The sequence below is a fragment of the Bos mutus genome, chromosome 13, assembly GCF_027580195.1.
Source record: "Bos mutus isolate GX-2022 chromosome 13, NWIPB_WYAK_1.1, whole genome shotgun sequence".
Lineage (NCBI taxonomy): Eukaryota > Metazoa > Chordata > Mammalia > Artiodactyla > Bovidae > Bos > Bos mutus.
Window position 1 is genome coordinate 62,387,545 of NC_091629.1, and position 13,333 is coordinate 62,400,877.

Genomic DNA, 13,333 nt, shown 5'->3' on the forward strand with positions numbered 1-13,333 from the left:
AAACACACAGAAAACAATAAAGTGAAAATAGTTAAGTCAATAATGACTGTGAATAATTACTTTAAGTGTAAATGAATTAATATGCCCAATCAAGGCAGAGAGTGGCTGGGTGACTAGAAAAAAGGAAAAATGAAGATCTAGTGACAGATTGACTAGAAGGGATGCACTTTAGATATCAAGTCAGATAAGATAAGGGATAGGTAAAAAGATATTACATAGAATTGATAACCAAAAGAGAGCAGGTGTGGCTATACTTACATCAGACAAGATAGACTTTAAGTCAGAAATTGTCACTAGAGACGAGGAAGGTCATTATATAATAAGAGTCAACTCAATAGGAAGGTAGAACAATTATATATGCACCCAATATCAAGAGTACCTAAATATATAAAACAGATATTGACAAATCAACATAGAAAACTGATAAGTAGAAGAGTTGTTGAAGACTTCAGTACCGCACTTTGAGTAATAGGTAAAACATCTGGCAGAAGATCAGTAAGAAAACAGATGACTTGAACAACACTACAGATCAAGTGGACCTAATATGCAGAGTTTTCACCAAATAATGGTAGAATATGCAGTCTTCTCAAGTGCCCATAAATGTTTTCTAGGATAGATCATGTGAGGTTATAAAAAATAACATCTTAAATTTAAGAGGACTGAAATCATATCAAGTATCTTTTCAGACCACAGAGAAATGAAACTAGAAATCAATAACAGAAAATAGGAAGATTCACAAACAAGTGGAAACTAAGCAACACATTCTAGAACAGTCATTGAGTGAAAGGGGAAATCAAAAGGGAATTTTAAAAATACCTTGAGATAAATGAAAATAAAATATAACTTACCAAAGCTTATGGGATACAACAAAAGTAATACTAAAAAGAAAGTTTATAGTGATAAATACCTACATTAAAAAAGAAGAGGGACTTCCCTGGTGGTCCAGTGGTAAAGAATCTGCCTGCCGATGCAGAAGACACTGGTTCAGTCGGTCCAGGAAAATCCCACATGCCATGGGGCAGCTAAGCACATGTACCACAACTACTGAAGCCACATGCCTAGAGCCCATGCTTTGCAACAGGAGAAGCCACTGCAATGAAAAATCCCATACACCACAATGAAGAGTAAGCCCCCCGCTCCCCACAACTAGAAAAACCCCACATATAGCAATGAAGACCAAGTGCAGTCATAAATAAATAAATGGAAGAGAGATCTTACTCTACCTTTACAACTCAAGGACCTAGACAAAGAAGAGCAGACTATACCCAAAGCTCGCAGAAGGAATGAAATAATAAATACTAGAGCAGAAGTAGAGAATATAAAAACATTACCAAAACAAAGTCCATGAAAGTAAGAGTTGGTTTTTTTAAAAGATAAAATTGACACACCCTTAACTAGTTTAGGGGAAGAAAAGAGCATATTCAAATGAAATCAAAAATTACAGACATTACAGAGAAATAAAAAGAATCCTAAGGGACTGTTAGTAACAATTATATGCCAACAATTGGATAATTCCTAGAGACATACAATGTACCAAAATAGAATCAAGATGAAATACAAAGCTCAAACAGACCAATAAGAAAGAGATTGAATTAGTAATAACCAGCCAACAGAGAAAAATTGTGGATTGAATGGCCTCATGGAAGGAATTCTACCAAACATTCAAAGAAGAATTAATACCAGCTCTTAAACTCTTCCCAAAAAATATAAGCAGAGAAAATACTCCTAAACTCATTTAATGAGGCCAGCATCACCCTGATTCCAAAACCAAAGACAACACAAGAAAACTATAGGCCAATATTTCTGAACATAGATGCAAAGTCCTCAAGATACTAGCAGATTGAATTTAACAGCACATTAAAGTGAAAGTGAAAGTTGCTCAGTCGTGTCCGACTCTTTGCAACCCCATGGACTGAACAGTCCGTGCAATTCTCCAGGCCAGAATACTGGAGTGGGTAGCCTTTGCCTTCTCCAGGGGATCTTCCCAACCCAGGGATTGAAGCCAGGTCTCCCGCATTTCAGGTGGGTTCTTTACCAGCTGAGCCACAGGGGAAAGCCGAGAATACTAGAGTGGGTAGCCTATCCCTTCTCCAGGGGATCTTCCCAACCCAGGAATCAAACTGGGGTCTCCTGCATTGCAGGCAGATTCTTTACCTACTGAGCTATGAGGGAAGCCCTAAAAGGTAAAATTTATTCCTGGGATGCAAGGATTATTCAGTGTATGAAAATCTGTCACTGTGGTGCAATAGAATGAAAGACAAAAAACAGATGATCATCTCAATAGATTCAGAAATATAATTTTGACAAAATTCAAATTCTTTTATGAATAAAAACTTTCAACAAAATAGGTGTAGGCAGAATGTACTTCAACACAACAAAGGCTTTATGTGAAAAAAAATTAACATCATAACCAATAGGAAGGTAACAGTTTTTCCTCTAAGACTCAGAACAATAGAGCTAACAATATAATAACAGAAGTTCTGATGAGTAATCAGGAAAGAAAAAGAAATAAAAGGCATTGAAATCATAAGAGAAGAAATAAAATTACCTGTTTGTAGTGACATGATCTTACAGATAGAAAGCTCTTAAAGGCTCCACAAAAAAATCCTATTAGAACAAATAAATTCAGCGAAGTTGCCAAATATAAAATCAACATTAAAAAAATCAGTTCCATTCCTATACACTAAAAACAAACTATCTGAAAAAGAAACTACCAAAAAAGCCTATTTGCATTAGCTATGCAAAGAATAAAATACTTAGATATTAGGCAAGGAGGTTAAAGACATACACTGAAAATTATAAAACATAGATGAAGGACATTTTTAAAAAGCACAAATAAGTGGAAAGCCATTCAACATTCATGAATTGCAAACATTAATATTGTTAAAATGTTTATACTACCCACAGTGATCTATAAATTCAATGTAATTCCTATCAAAATTCCAATGATTTTGTTTTTGTTAATAGAAAAAACATCTTAAAATTCATATAGAACCAGTCGTGTCCAACTCTTTGCAACCCGTGGACTGTAGCCTTCCAGGCTCTTCTCTCCATGGGATTCTCCACGCAAGAATACTGAAGTGGGTTGCCATTTCCTTCTCCAGGGGATCTTCCCAACCCAGAGATTGAATCCAAGTCTCCTGTACTGCAGGGAGATACTTTAACCTCTGAGCCACCAGGGAGGCCCTACATATACAACCACAAAAGACTTCAAATAGCCAAAGCAATCTTAAACAAAAAGCAAAGCTAGAGGCATCAATGCCTGACTTCAGATCACATTCCAAAATTATAGTAATCAAAAGAGTAAGGGACTGACATAAAAATAAACATACAAACCAATGGAACAGAATAGAGAACCCAGAAGCACAGTTACGCATTTATAGTCAACTGATCTTTGATAAAGTGTTCAATAACACATGATGGGAAAAGGATAGTCTCACATGATGAGGATATTCAAATAAAATCAGACATTACAGAGAAATAAAAAGAATCCTAAGGGACTGTTAGGAACAATTATATGCCAACAATTGGATAATTCTTACAGACATACAATGTACCAAAACTGAATCAAGATGAAATACAAAGCTCAAACAGACCAATAAGAAAGAGACTGAATTAGTAATAACCAGCCAACAAAGAAAAATCATTCCCCCCCACACACACATGATATTGGGAAAACTGGATATCTACATGCAGAAGAATTAAATTGGATTCCTATCTTCTATCATTTACAAAAATCAACTCAAAGTGGGTTAAAACTTAAATGTAGGGCCCGAAACTATTGGGTTGGCCAAAAGGTTCTTTTGTGTTTTCCCGTAATATGGTTCTAGTGGCACTTAGTGGTCTTTAATTTCATTCAAAACAATTTTGTTAGATCGTATTGTGTCAGCTGTCTTATCAGCGTTCACTTAAAAACTTAGCAAAATGGATAAAATTTTAGTATTTTAATGTTGAAGGAAAAAGTAACATTTTTGGCATATTAGGCTTTATTATGTCAAGAAAGGTAAAAACTTACACACCAAAAAAGCCTTGTGCAGTGTGTAGAGAAGGTGCCTGTGACATGTCATAAGTGGTTTTTGAATTTTGATGTTGGAGATTTCTCACTAGATGATGCTCCCAGGTCAGATAGACGAGTTGAAGTTGATAGTAATCAAGTTGAGACTTTAATTGTGAGAACAATCAACATTATACCACATAGGAACTAGCTGATATACTCAAAATATCCAAATCAAGCATTGAAAATCATCTGCATTATTTTAGCTTTGTTAGGTTTATTGCTTTGGTGTTTAGCTTCCTCTTAAGCAAAAAAAAAAAAAAACAAACCTTCTTCACTGTATTTCCTCATCCACTTCTCTACTGAAACATAATGAAAGGGTTCGTTTTTAAAATAAATGGTGATGGGCAATGATAAGTGGATACTGTACAATATAATATGGAATGGAAGAGATCATGGGGCAAGTGAAATGAACCACCACAAACCACCAAAGGCCAGTGATGTTGTGTATATGGTGGGATCGGAAGGAAGTCCTCTATGAGCTCCTTCTGGAAAACCAAACAATTAATTCCAAGTACTACTCCCAATAGACCAACTGAAAGCAGCACTTGACAAAAAGCATTGGGAATTAGTCAACAGAGAGAGCATCATCTTCCATGCAAGACTGCATGTTTCTTTGATGAACAGGCAGAAACTTACGGCTTGGCTGGGAAGTTCTGATTCACCCTTCATACTCACCAGACATTTGTACCTTCGGATTTCCGTTGATTTCAGTCTTTACAAAATTCTCTTAGTGGAAAAATACTTCAGTTCCCTGGAACACTGTAAAAGGCACCTGTAACAGTTCTTTGCTCAAAAAGATAAAAAGTTTTGGGAAGATGGAATTATGAAGCCGCCTGAAAAATGGCAGAAGGTAGTGAAACAAAACATTGAATACGTTGTTCAATAAAGTTCTTGGTGAAAATGAAAAAATGCATTTTATTTTTATTTAAAAACTGAAGGAATTTTTTGGCCAACCCCATAAAATGCTCCTAGAAGGAATATAGGAGAAAATCTTCTTTACGTTAGTCTTGGCAGTAATTATTTTGCCTATGACACCAAAAGTACAGGCAACAAAAGCAAAAAATAGGGGGAATTACATTAAAAAGCTTCTATAAAACAAAGGAAAAATTCCCTATTAATTTTCTGCTGGAGGTTCTATCCACTACTGAAAGTGGGGAAATAATCAGCAACATGAAAAGGCATAGTACATAATGGGAAAATACTTGCAAACCACGCTCAGTCGTGTCTGACCCTCAGCAACCCCATGGACTGCAGCCTTCCAGGCTCCTCCATCCATGGGATTTTCCAGGCAAGAGTACTGGAGTGGGGTGCCATTGACTTCTCCGACATATCCAATACAGAGTTCAAAATATATGAGAAATTCATACAACTCAATACCAAAAGTAAAAATAGCCCATCTTTTCAAAAGAAGTAATTCAGACATCTAAGGTATATCGAAAGATGCTCATCATTTCTTATCATCAGGCAAATGCCATTTAAACCAGGTTTACTGCTTCACGCTCATCAAAATGGCAGTTATCACAAAGATAAGTGTTGGTGAGAATGCAGGGAAAAGGGAACCCTTGTGCACTGTTGATGGGAACATAAATTGGTACAGCCACTATGGAAAATGGTATAGAGATTGCTCAAACATTTGAAAATGGAACTAATGTGATCTAGCAGTCTCACTTCTTGAGACAGACCCAGATGAAATGAAATTAGGATCTGAAAGAGACCCCATACATACCCATGTTAAGCACAGCGTTATTCACAGTAGCTGAGATGTCAGCCCTACAAGAAATCAGTCCTGAACATTCAGTGGAAGGACTGATGCTGAACCTGAAGCTCCAGCTCCAATACTGTGGCCACCTGATGCAAATAACTGACTTATCAGAAAAGACTCTGATGCTGGGAAAGATTGAAGGCAGGAGGAGAAGGGGACGACAGAGAATGAGATGGTTGGATGGCATCACCAACTCAATGGACATGAGTTTGAGCAAACTTTGGGAGTTGCTGATGGACAGGGAAGCCTGGTGTGCTGCAGTCCACAGAGTTGCAAAGAGTCAGACACAACTGAGTGACTGAACTGAAGATGTGGAAAAGACCCTGATGCTGGGAAAGATTGAAGGCAAAAGAAGAAGAGGGTGGCCGAGGATGAGATGGTTGAATAGCATCACTGATTCAGTGAACATGAACTTGGTCAAACTCCAGAAGATGGTGAAGTATAGGGAGGCCTGGCATGCTGCAGTCCATGGGGTCGCAGAGTCATACATGACTTAGTGAATATAAATGGAATATTATATATTTATGGGCTTAAAAATAAGGAAATCTTACATGTATGTGGGATTCCCTGGTGGCTCAGATGGTAAGGAGTCTGCCTGTAATGCGGGAGACCCAGGTTTGATCCCTGGGACACGAAGATCCCCTGGAGAAGAAAATGGCAACCCACTTCAGTATTCTTGCCTGGAGAATCCCATGGACAGAGGAGCCTGGTGGACTACAGTCCATGGATCACAAAGAGTCGGACACGACTGAGTAACTTCACTTTCACTTTCACATGTACGTGGAATCTAAACTCATCAAATTCATTAAGCAGAGAGTAGAATGGTGTTGCCAGGATCTAGGGATGGGGGAGTGAAGTGATGTAGATCTGAGGATACAAAATTTCAGTTATGCAAGACAAGTAAGTTCTAGAGATCTCATGTGCAATATGGTGCTGACAGATAGCAGCACTGTATCATATACTTGAAATTCACAAAGAAGATAGATACGATTAAATCTCACCACACACAGGGACACATTTATAACTATGTAGAGATGGATATGTTGTTTATAAGTTGATTGTGGTGATTGTCTCACAATGCATACACATATCAAAACATCAATTATATGTCAAAGATATCTCAATAAAGCTGTTAAAATAAAAAACAAATTCAAGGGAAAGTATTCAAGAAATTAAATACCAAGTTATTTCTTACTCTCAAATGATGACATGGCAGTGTATATTTTCTAGTCTTGTTATAAGCTTGGAGTTATCTTTATGATGGTAATGCACCAGTCTGCTTAAGGTGGAAAGCAAGACATTAAAAATGGTGAATTGAATTCTCAGTGAACCCTTTGGCCATTTTTCCTAGAGGATTTTGGATCAAATTTTAAAATATTTTGCTAAAGATTCTAAGCACCTTATAAACTAGGAGATACTACAGATATGCCTAAATCTTATTTTTAGAGCACTAGAGAGAAACATAGGAGTATATAGAAAGAATGAATTCAGCTACATACTTGATGGTTAACCCAGGGACTCAGCAACACAGGCACATACTTGCCAAATAAAATGACTCTGAAGCAAATATTATCTTGATTGTACCATACTGGCCTAGAAATTTCTATCACTGGTATTACTCTGATCATTGAAATCAGTCCCAGTGCAAATATTCAGGCTGTTAGAAAATTTACAAAACCATTATTTACCAGTTCCACAGCTGCTCCACTAGTTCTGGCTCTCATCTTTTTACACCTGATTTATTGTATCTTGTGTGCTGGAATCCATACCTCAGTCTTACCCTGCTCAGAGACATTCAGTAATGAATGTATTTGAACTGTATACATCTGAGACCCAACCATGTGTCAAGCATTTATTTAAGCAGTGTTTTTATATGTTCCATTTCTAAGTTAGGAGTTTTAATAGTCCTTAATTGGCTACCAAATCAAAACTCAAGCTAGAATTTAAAGTTTTCCAAATCTCACTTACTCTTGGTCTTCAGCCCAAGTCTCTTATTGGTAACATTTTCTTATTCTCAACATAGTACATGTCTGTTTCCGCTTCTTGGTGCCTTATCCTTCCTCTTCAAGGATGTCTTCCTCCTTCCTTAAAATATTTAAAAACACAGCTAGCCAGAAGTACCTTGTGAGATTTGAGGTTGAATTTAGTCATCTAATTTGGATCATCCTTTTATTCTGGATCTGAAAGCATTATCAGGAAATTGAGTATTCTAGTTAATTAGTGGGTTATCACATTTAATTTATAGGTGAACAAGGCTCAGCGTCTTTTAGTCAAACTCACATTATGAGAGAATATACTGAAGCGTCCTTAATGCTACTTTGATGATCCTGAAGGTGTTTCACTTAGAAATTTACATGTATAGGAATACTAGTTAATAGAAATTTCTAGTTTTTGCCCTGTATTTCATATTTGGTGATAATTTTATTTGAAGCTACTGTAAATATTTTATGGTTCATATTTTTAACCAAGCAGTATCTCTGCTGCTAAGCTGCTAAGTCACTTCAGTCATGTTCGACTCTGTGCGACCCCATAGACAGCAGCCCACCAGGCTCCCCTGTCCCTGGGATTCTCCAAGCAAGGAGACGAGTGGGTTGCCATTTCCTTCTCCAGTGCATGAAAGTGAAAAGTGAAAGTGAAGTCGCTCAGTCATGTCCGACTCTTAGCGACCCCATGGACTGCAGCCTACCAGGCTCCTCCGTCCATGGGATTTTCCAGGCAGGAGTACTGGAGTGGGGTGCCATTGCCTTCTCCAAGCAGTATCTCTAGTCCCTACTCTAATGCTACTTTGTACATAATAGGTTTTTCTAAAACACTTGATTATTCTGGCAAAAAAAATTTTTGTTGAGCATCTACTATGTGCCAAAACATAGGACTTTAGTACTAGAGCCACGAATAGACAGTCTGTGCTCTTGTTATTGTTTTGTTTAGTTGGTAAGTCTTATCTGACTTTTGTAACCCATGGACTATAGCCCAGCAGGCTCCTCTGTCCTTGGGATTTCCCAGGCAAGAATACTGGAGTGGGTTACTATTTCCTTCTCCAGGGGATCTTCCCAAACCAAGGATCAAATCCAGGTCTCCTGCATTGCAGGCAGATACTTTACCTGTGCCACCTGGGAAGACTCTACTTTCTTACTCTTTTTAAAAAATTTTTATCTTTGGCTGCACTGTGTCTTTGTTGCTTCATGCGGGCTTTCTCTATGTGCTGTTTGCGGACTTCTCATTGCAGTGGCTTTTCTTGTGTGGAGCACAGACTCTAGGGCATGTGGGCTCAGTAGTTGTGGCACGTGGAATTTTCCTGGACCAGGAATCGAACCACTATCCCCTGCATTTTCAAGACGGACTCTCAACAATTAGATCACCAGGGAAGTCCTATACTTTCTTACTCTTAATAGTGCTGCTTAAAGAAAGCACTTCTGATCCCTTAAATAAGTGATTTAAAAACTTTTGTTTTCCTGTAAGTGAAATTCTTAAAAATTTAAAAGTTTCAATACAGTATTTTAAGAAAGGGCTTCCCTAGTAGCTCAGCTGGTAAAGAATCCACCTGCAGTGCAGGAGACCAGTTTGATTCCTGGGTTGGGAAGGTCCCCTGGAGAAGGGCTAGGCTGCCGCTGCAGTATTCTTGGACTTCTCTGGTGGCTCAGGCGCAATCCGCCTGCAACGTGGGAGGCCTGGGTCTCTTAAAAATTTAAAAATTTTAGTACAATATTTTAAGAAAAGGTAGAAGGAGAAGTACTCTGTTTTAGTTGTGGTGGTTTCGCGATTGTTCTGCTGTATCTAGCACAGCAGCGGGGTGATGGCGTCACCTCTGCTCTACTCAGGTTGGGAATTGTGTTCTCCAGTGACGTTATGTTACCAGGTAGGACTCGGGACTTCTCACTGCTGGTGGCAGTGGCCTTCATGATTTGTGACTTGTAGCCTCTTAGGTCTTTACTTTTATGTACGGAACAAAATGTGAACTAAATATACTTAGTTCCAGTGATACTTGTCTGAGCAAAACAGACACAGTCCCTAACCTAGTGGAGCTTTCAGTGTTGTGGAGGAAATCGCACGGGCCGTGTGGTAACTAATGTGCAGAAACAGGAGTTATGCTGGGAGCACTTTGAAGAAATGACCTCGAAGTGGAGACTTAACCTAAGATCTGAAGGGTGAGAAGGAGGTGGGCAAAGGCAGAAAGTTCCAGACACCAGTATGGCAGGCACGGGTAGTCCGAGGTGATGAAGGGGTGGCATGGGAGGAGCTGGGGTGGGGTGGGGTGGGAGGTGGGCAGAGCCAGAAGATGGAAACCACCCTGAGCACTTGGGCTTTTATCCTCAGTATAATGTCCTCAATCGCTCAGTGATGTCTGACTCTTTGCAACCCTGTGGACTGTAGCCCACCAGGCTCCTCTGTCCATGGGATTTCCCAGGCAAGAATACTGAAGTGGGTTGCCCTTTCCTACTCCAGGGATTTTCCTGAGCCAGGAATCAGACACACATCTCCTGCATTGGCAGGTGGATTCTTTATCACTGAACCAATGAGAAGCCATTAAAAGATTTGGAACAAGGGAATTAAAGATGAGTTGTCTTAAAAAGGTTGCTGTGGGTGATGTGTGGAGTTGGCCAAGAGCACAGCTAGAAGGAACACAGAGACATCAATTAGGAGTTTACCCAGCATCGGACACACAGCAGATGTGTGTGGATTTGCTGCACAGTGACTAGACCACTGTCTGCTGTAGCATCACAGATTATTCATACTTCAACCATGAGTCAAAGTGAATAGTTTTAAGGAGTCGTGAAGACTGGTGCTGATTTGTACTAATTTTTCCTCATAGAACTTCAAATATTCTGACTGACTTCTTCATCTTGGCCAGTGTGCGTCATTCATTCATCAGTAAATACTGGAATGTTTAAAATGTGCTGGGTGGCTGAGAGCTGAATATACAGAATCATGAATAGGACAGGTATGCAGTGTGTCATCAGGGGACTTGCAGTCTGGCTAACAGAGCTGAGCAAAGCAAGTGGCACGCTGTCCCTCCTGCCTGTCAATGGTGTGATGTGAAATTAGCCTCACTGTCCCAGCCTCAGGATCTGGAATGTCCTGGATGAACAACAAGACTCTCATGGTTCTCACCTATGTTATTGGGTTTCTACTTTGCCTTTGCTGAAAATACAGCCCCTCCTAAGTCCTAACATGTATCAGGGACCTGATGACCTAAAGATCGATTCCCAGTTCTCCTTCACTCTTAGAAAAGCTGCTGCTGCTGCTGTTGTTCAGTTGCCAAGTCGTGTCCTCCTCTTTGCAACCCCATGGACTGCAGCACACAAGACTTCCTGTCCCTCACCATCTCCCGGAATTTGCCCACATTCATGTCCAAAAGAAAAGCAAAGCTGGGACCCTGCTTAATGGATTACCCTTCCATTGCTGCGTAAATCACCACAAATGTTATGAGTTCAACAACACGTTTATTACTTCACAGTTTCTGTGGGTCATGAGTCCAGGCACAGCCTCAGTGGGTGTTGGACGTTGCAGTGAAAGGACTCCACCAGTCCACGTTCCCACATGCAGTTCAGGGTCATCGTCCAAACTCCTTCAGATTATTGACAGAATCCCTTTCCTTGCATTTGTAGAAAGGCTGCTCCTTTCCAAGGGACATGGAAGCAACCTAGATGTCCATCAGCAGATGAATGGATAAGAAAGCTGTGGTACATATACACAATGGAGTATTACTCAGCCATTAAAAAGAATACATTTGAATCAGTTCTAATGAGGTGGATGAAACTCGAGCCTATTATACAGAGTGAAGTAAGCCAGAAAGAAAAACACCAATACAGTATACTAACACATATATATGGAATTTAGAAAGATGGTAACAATAACCCTGTGTACGAGACAGCAAAAGAGACACTGACGTATAGAACAGTCTTATGGACTCTGTGGGAGAGGGAGAGGGTGGGAAGATTTGGGAGAATGGCTCTGAAGCATGTATAATATCATGTATGAAACGAGTCGCCAGTCCAGGTTCGATGCACGATACTGGATGCTTGGGGCTGGTGCACTGGGATGACCCAGAGGGATGGTATGGGGAGGGAGGAGGGAGGAGGGTTCAGGATGGGGAACACATGTATACCTGTGGCGGATTCATTTTGATATTTGGCAAAACTAACACAATATTGTAAAGTTTAAAAATAAAAAAAAACATGGCCTTTTCCTTCTTTAAGAACAGTAAAAGAGAGAAAGTCTCTGCTTTGAATCTCTGAGCTCAGGGGAAGTCTGAGGTCTAAGCCCTCTTTTAAAGGTTTCATCTGATTAAGTCAGGCCCACTCAGGATAATCTCTTGAAAAACACAAAGTCAGCTGATTAGAGACCCTCATTATATCTGTAAAATCCCTTCACTTTCATCATGTAACAGTGATATACTGGGAGAGATGTCTCTTGTCCATACTTATAACGCAGGGATGATACAGGGTAGTCACTCAGAACTGTGTCTGCCTCACCTGCCCTTCTTGAATTTCTCCCACAGTGGCTTCCCACAGACACGGTCATCCTAGTCTCTCCATGTCTTTGGTGGTTTCTTCTCCATTATCTTCATCCATTCCATAAATGTTCGTGTTCTTTGAACATCCTGATAACCATCCAGCCTGTTTCTTGACCCTGTATCTATTGTTTTTCATTTGGTTGAGGACCATTTTCCTACTTCTAAAAACAAAACTAATAGGTTCTTTTCCTTCCAATCACTTGCTGACAAACAGATATCATATAATGAATAAAACAAAAGCAGTCTATTCTATTACTTCCTGCCATTCTTGGATCTTTCTGGGAAGACGGGGGAAGATCCCCATCCCCAACTTACCATGATTGGTTACGGCTCCAACCACTCAGCTGTGTGTGGATGGTGGCGAAAACCCTGAGGATGGTTGGGAAACTTGACCAGCTCAAGGGCTAGGCAGTTGTGTCAGGGGGTTCTTGATGATGCAGCCATAGGGGAGCCATGGTGTACTTGGCACCTTCAAAGAGTGTGTGTACCCTCATGGCATTTATTGAGAGGGGCCAGACATGAATGAGTTGGGACATGCCTGGTCTATTATTAACCCACCAGTGAATTTAAATCATAAAATGCATTCTTAGAATTCAAGTATATCATTTGCACTTGAATTCAACCTTCTGTCCTCTAGCAAAATTGAGTAGTCTTCTATGGTTTCCCTAATTTAGGAATAGCTTGGTGGAATTTTCCTGGAAGAAGCAGTTCCTTTTTCTTCTTTATGAAAAGATTTTCATCTCTTTTCATTGTTCAGTTTATCCATTAAGAACCAGCTTAAGGAAAAAAAGCTTAGACATCTTCTTGCTAAAGCACTTTCATTTCTTGAAACTTGCCCCAGTGTCCATCCTTGAGAAAGTTAATCCGTCTTTTACTCTTTATTCTCTATCAGGTTGTTATGTTTATATCAAGTACACCCATCATAATGTATTATAACTTATTTATTTAATGTTTGTCTACCCTACTTGTGAGATCCTTGGTAATAAAATTGATTTGTTCA

General features: G+C 39.5%; 1 protein-coding gene across 6 annotated transcripts in view; it reads left to right on the forward strand.

The window, feature by feature from the left end:
• ZEB1 (zinc finger E-box binding homeobox 1) overlaps window positions 1–13,333 on the forward strand; it is a 196,856-nt gene that overhangs the window by 100,190 nt on the left and 83,333 nt on the right. The window lies entirely within an intron of this gene.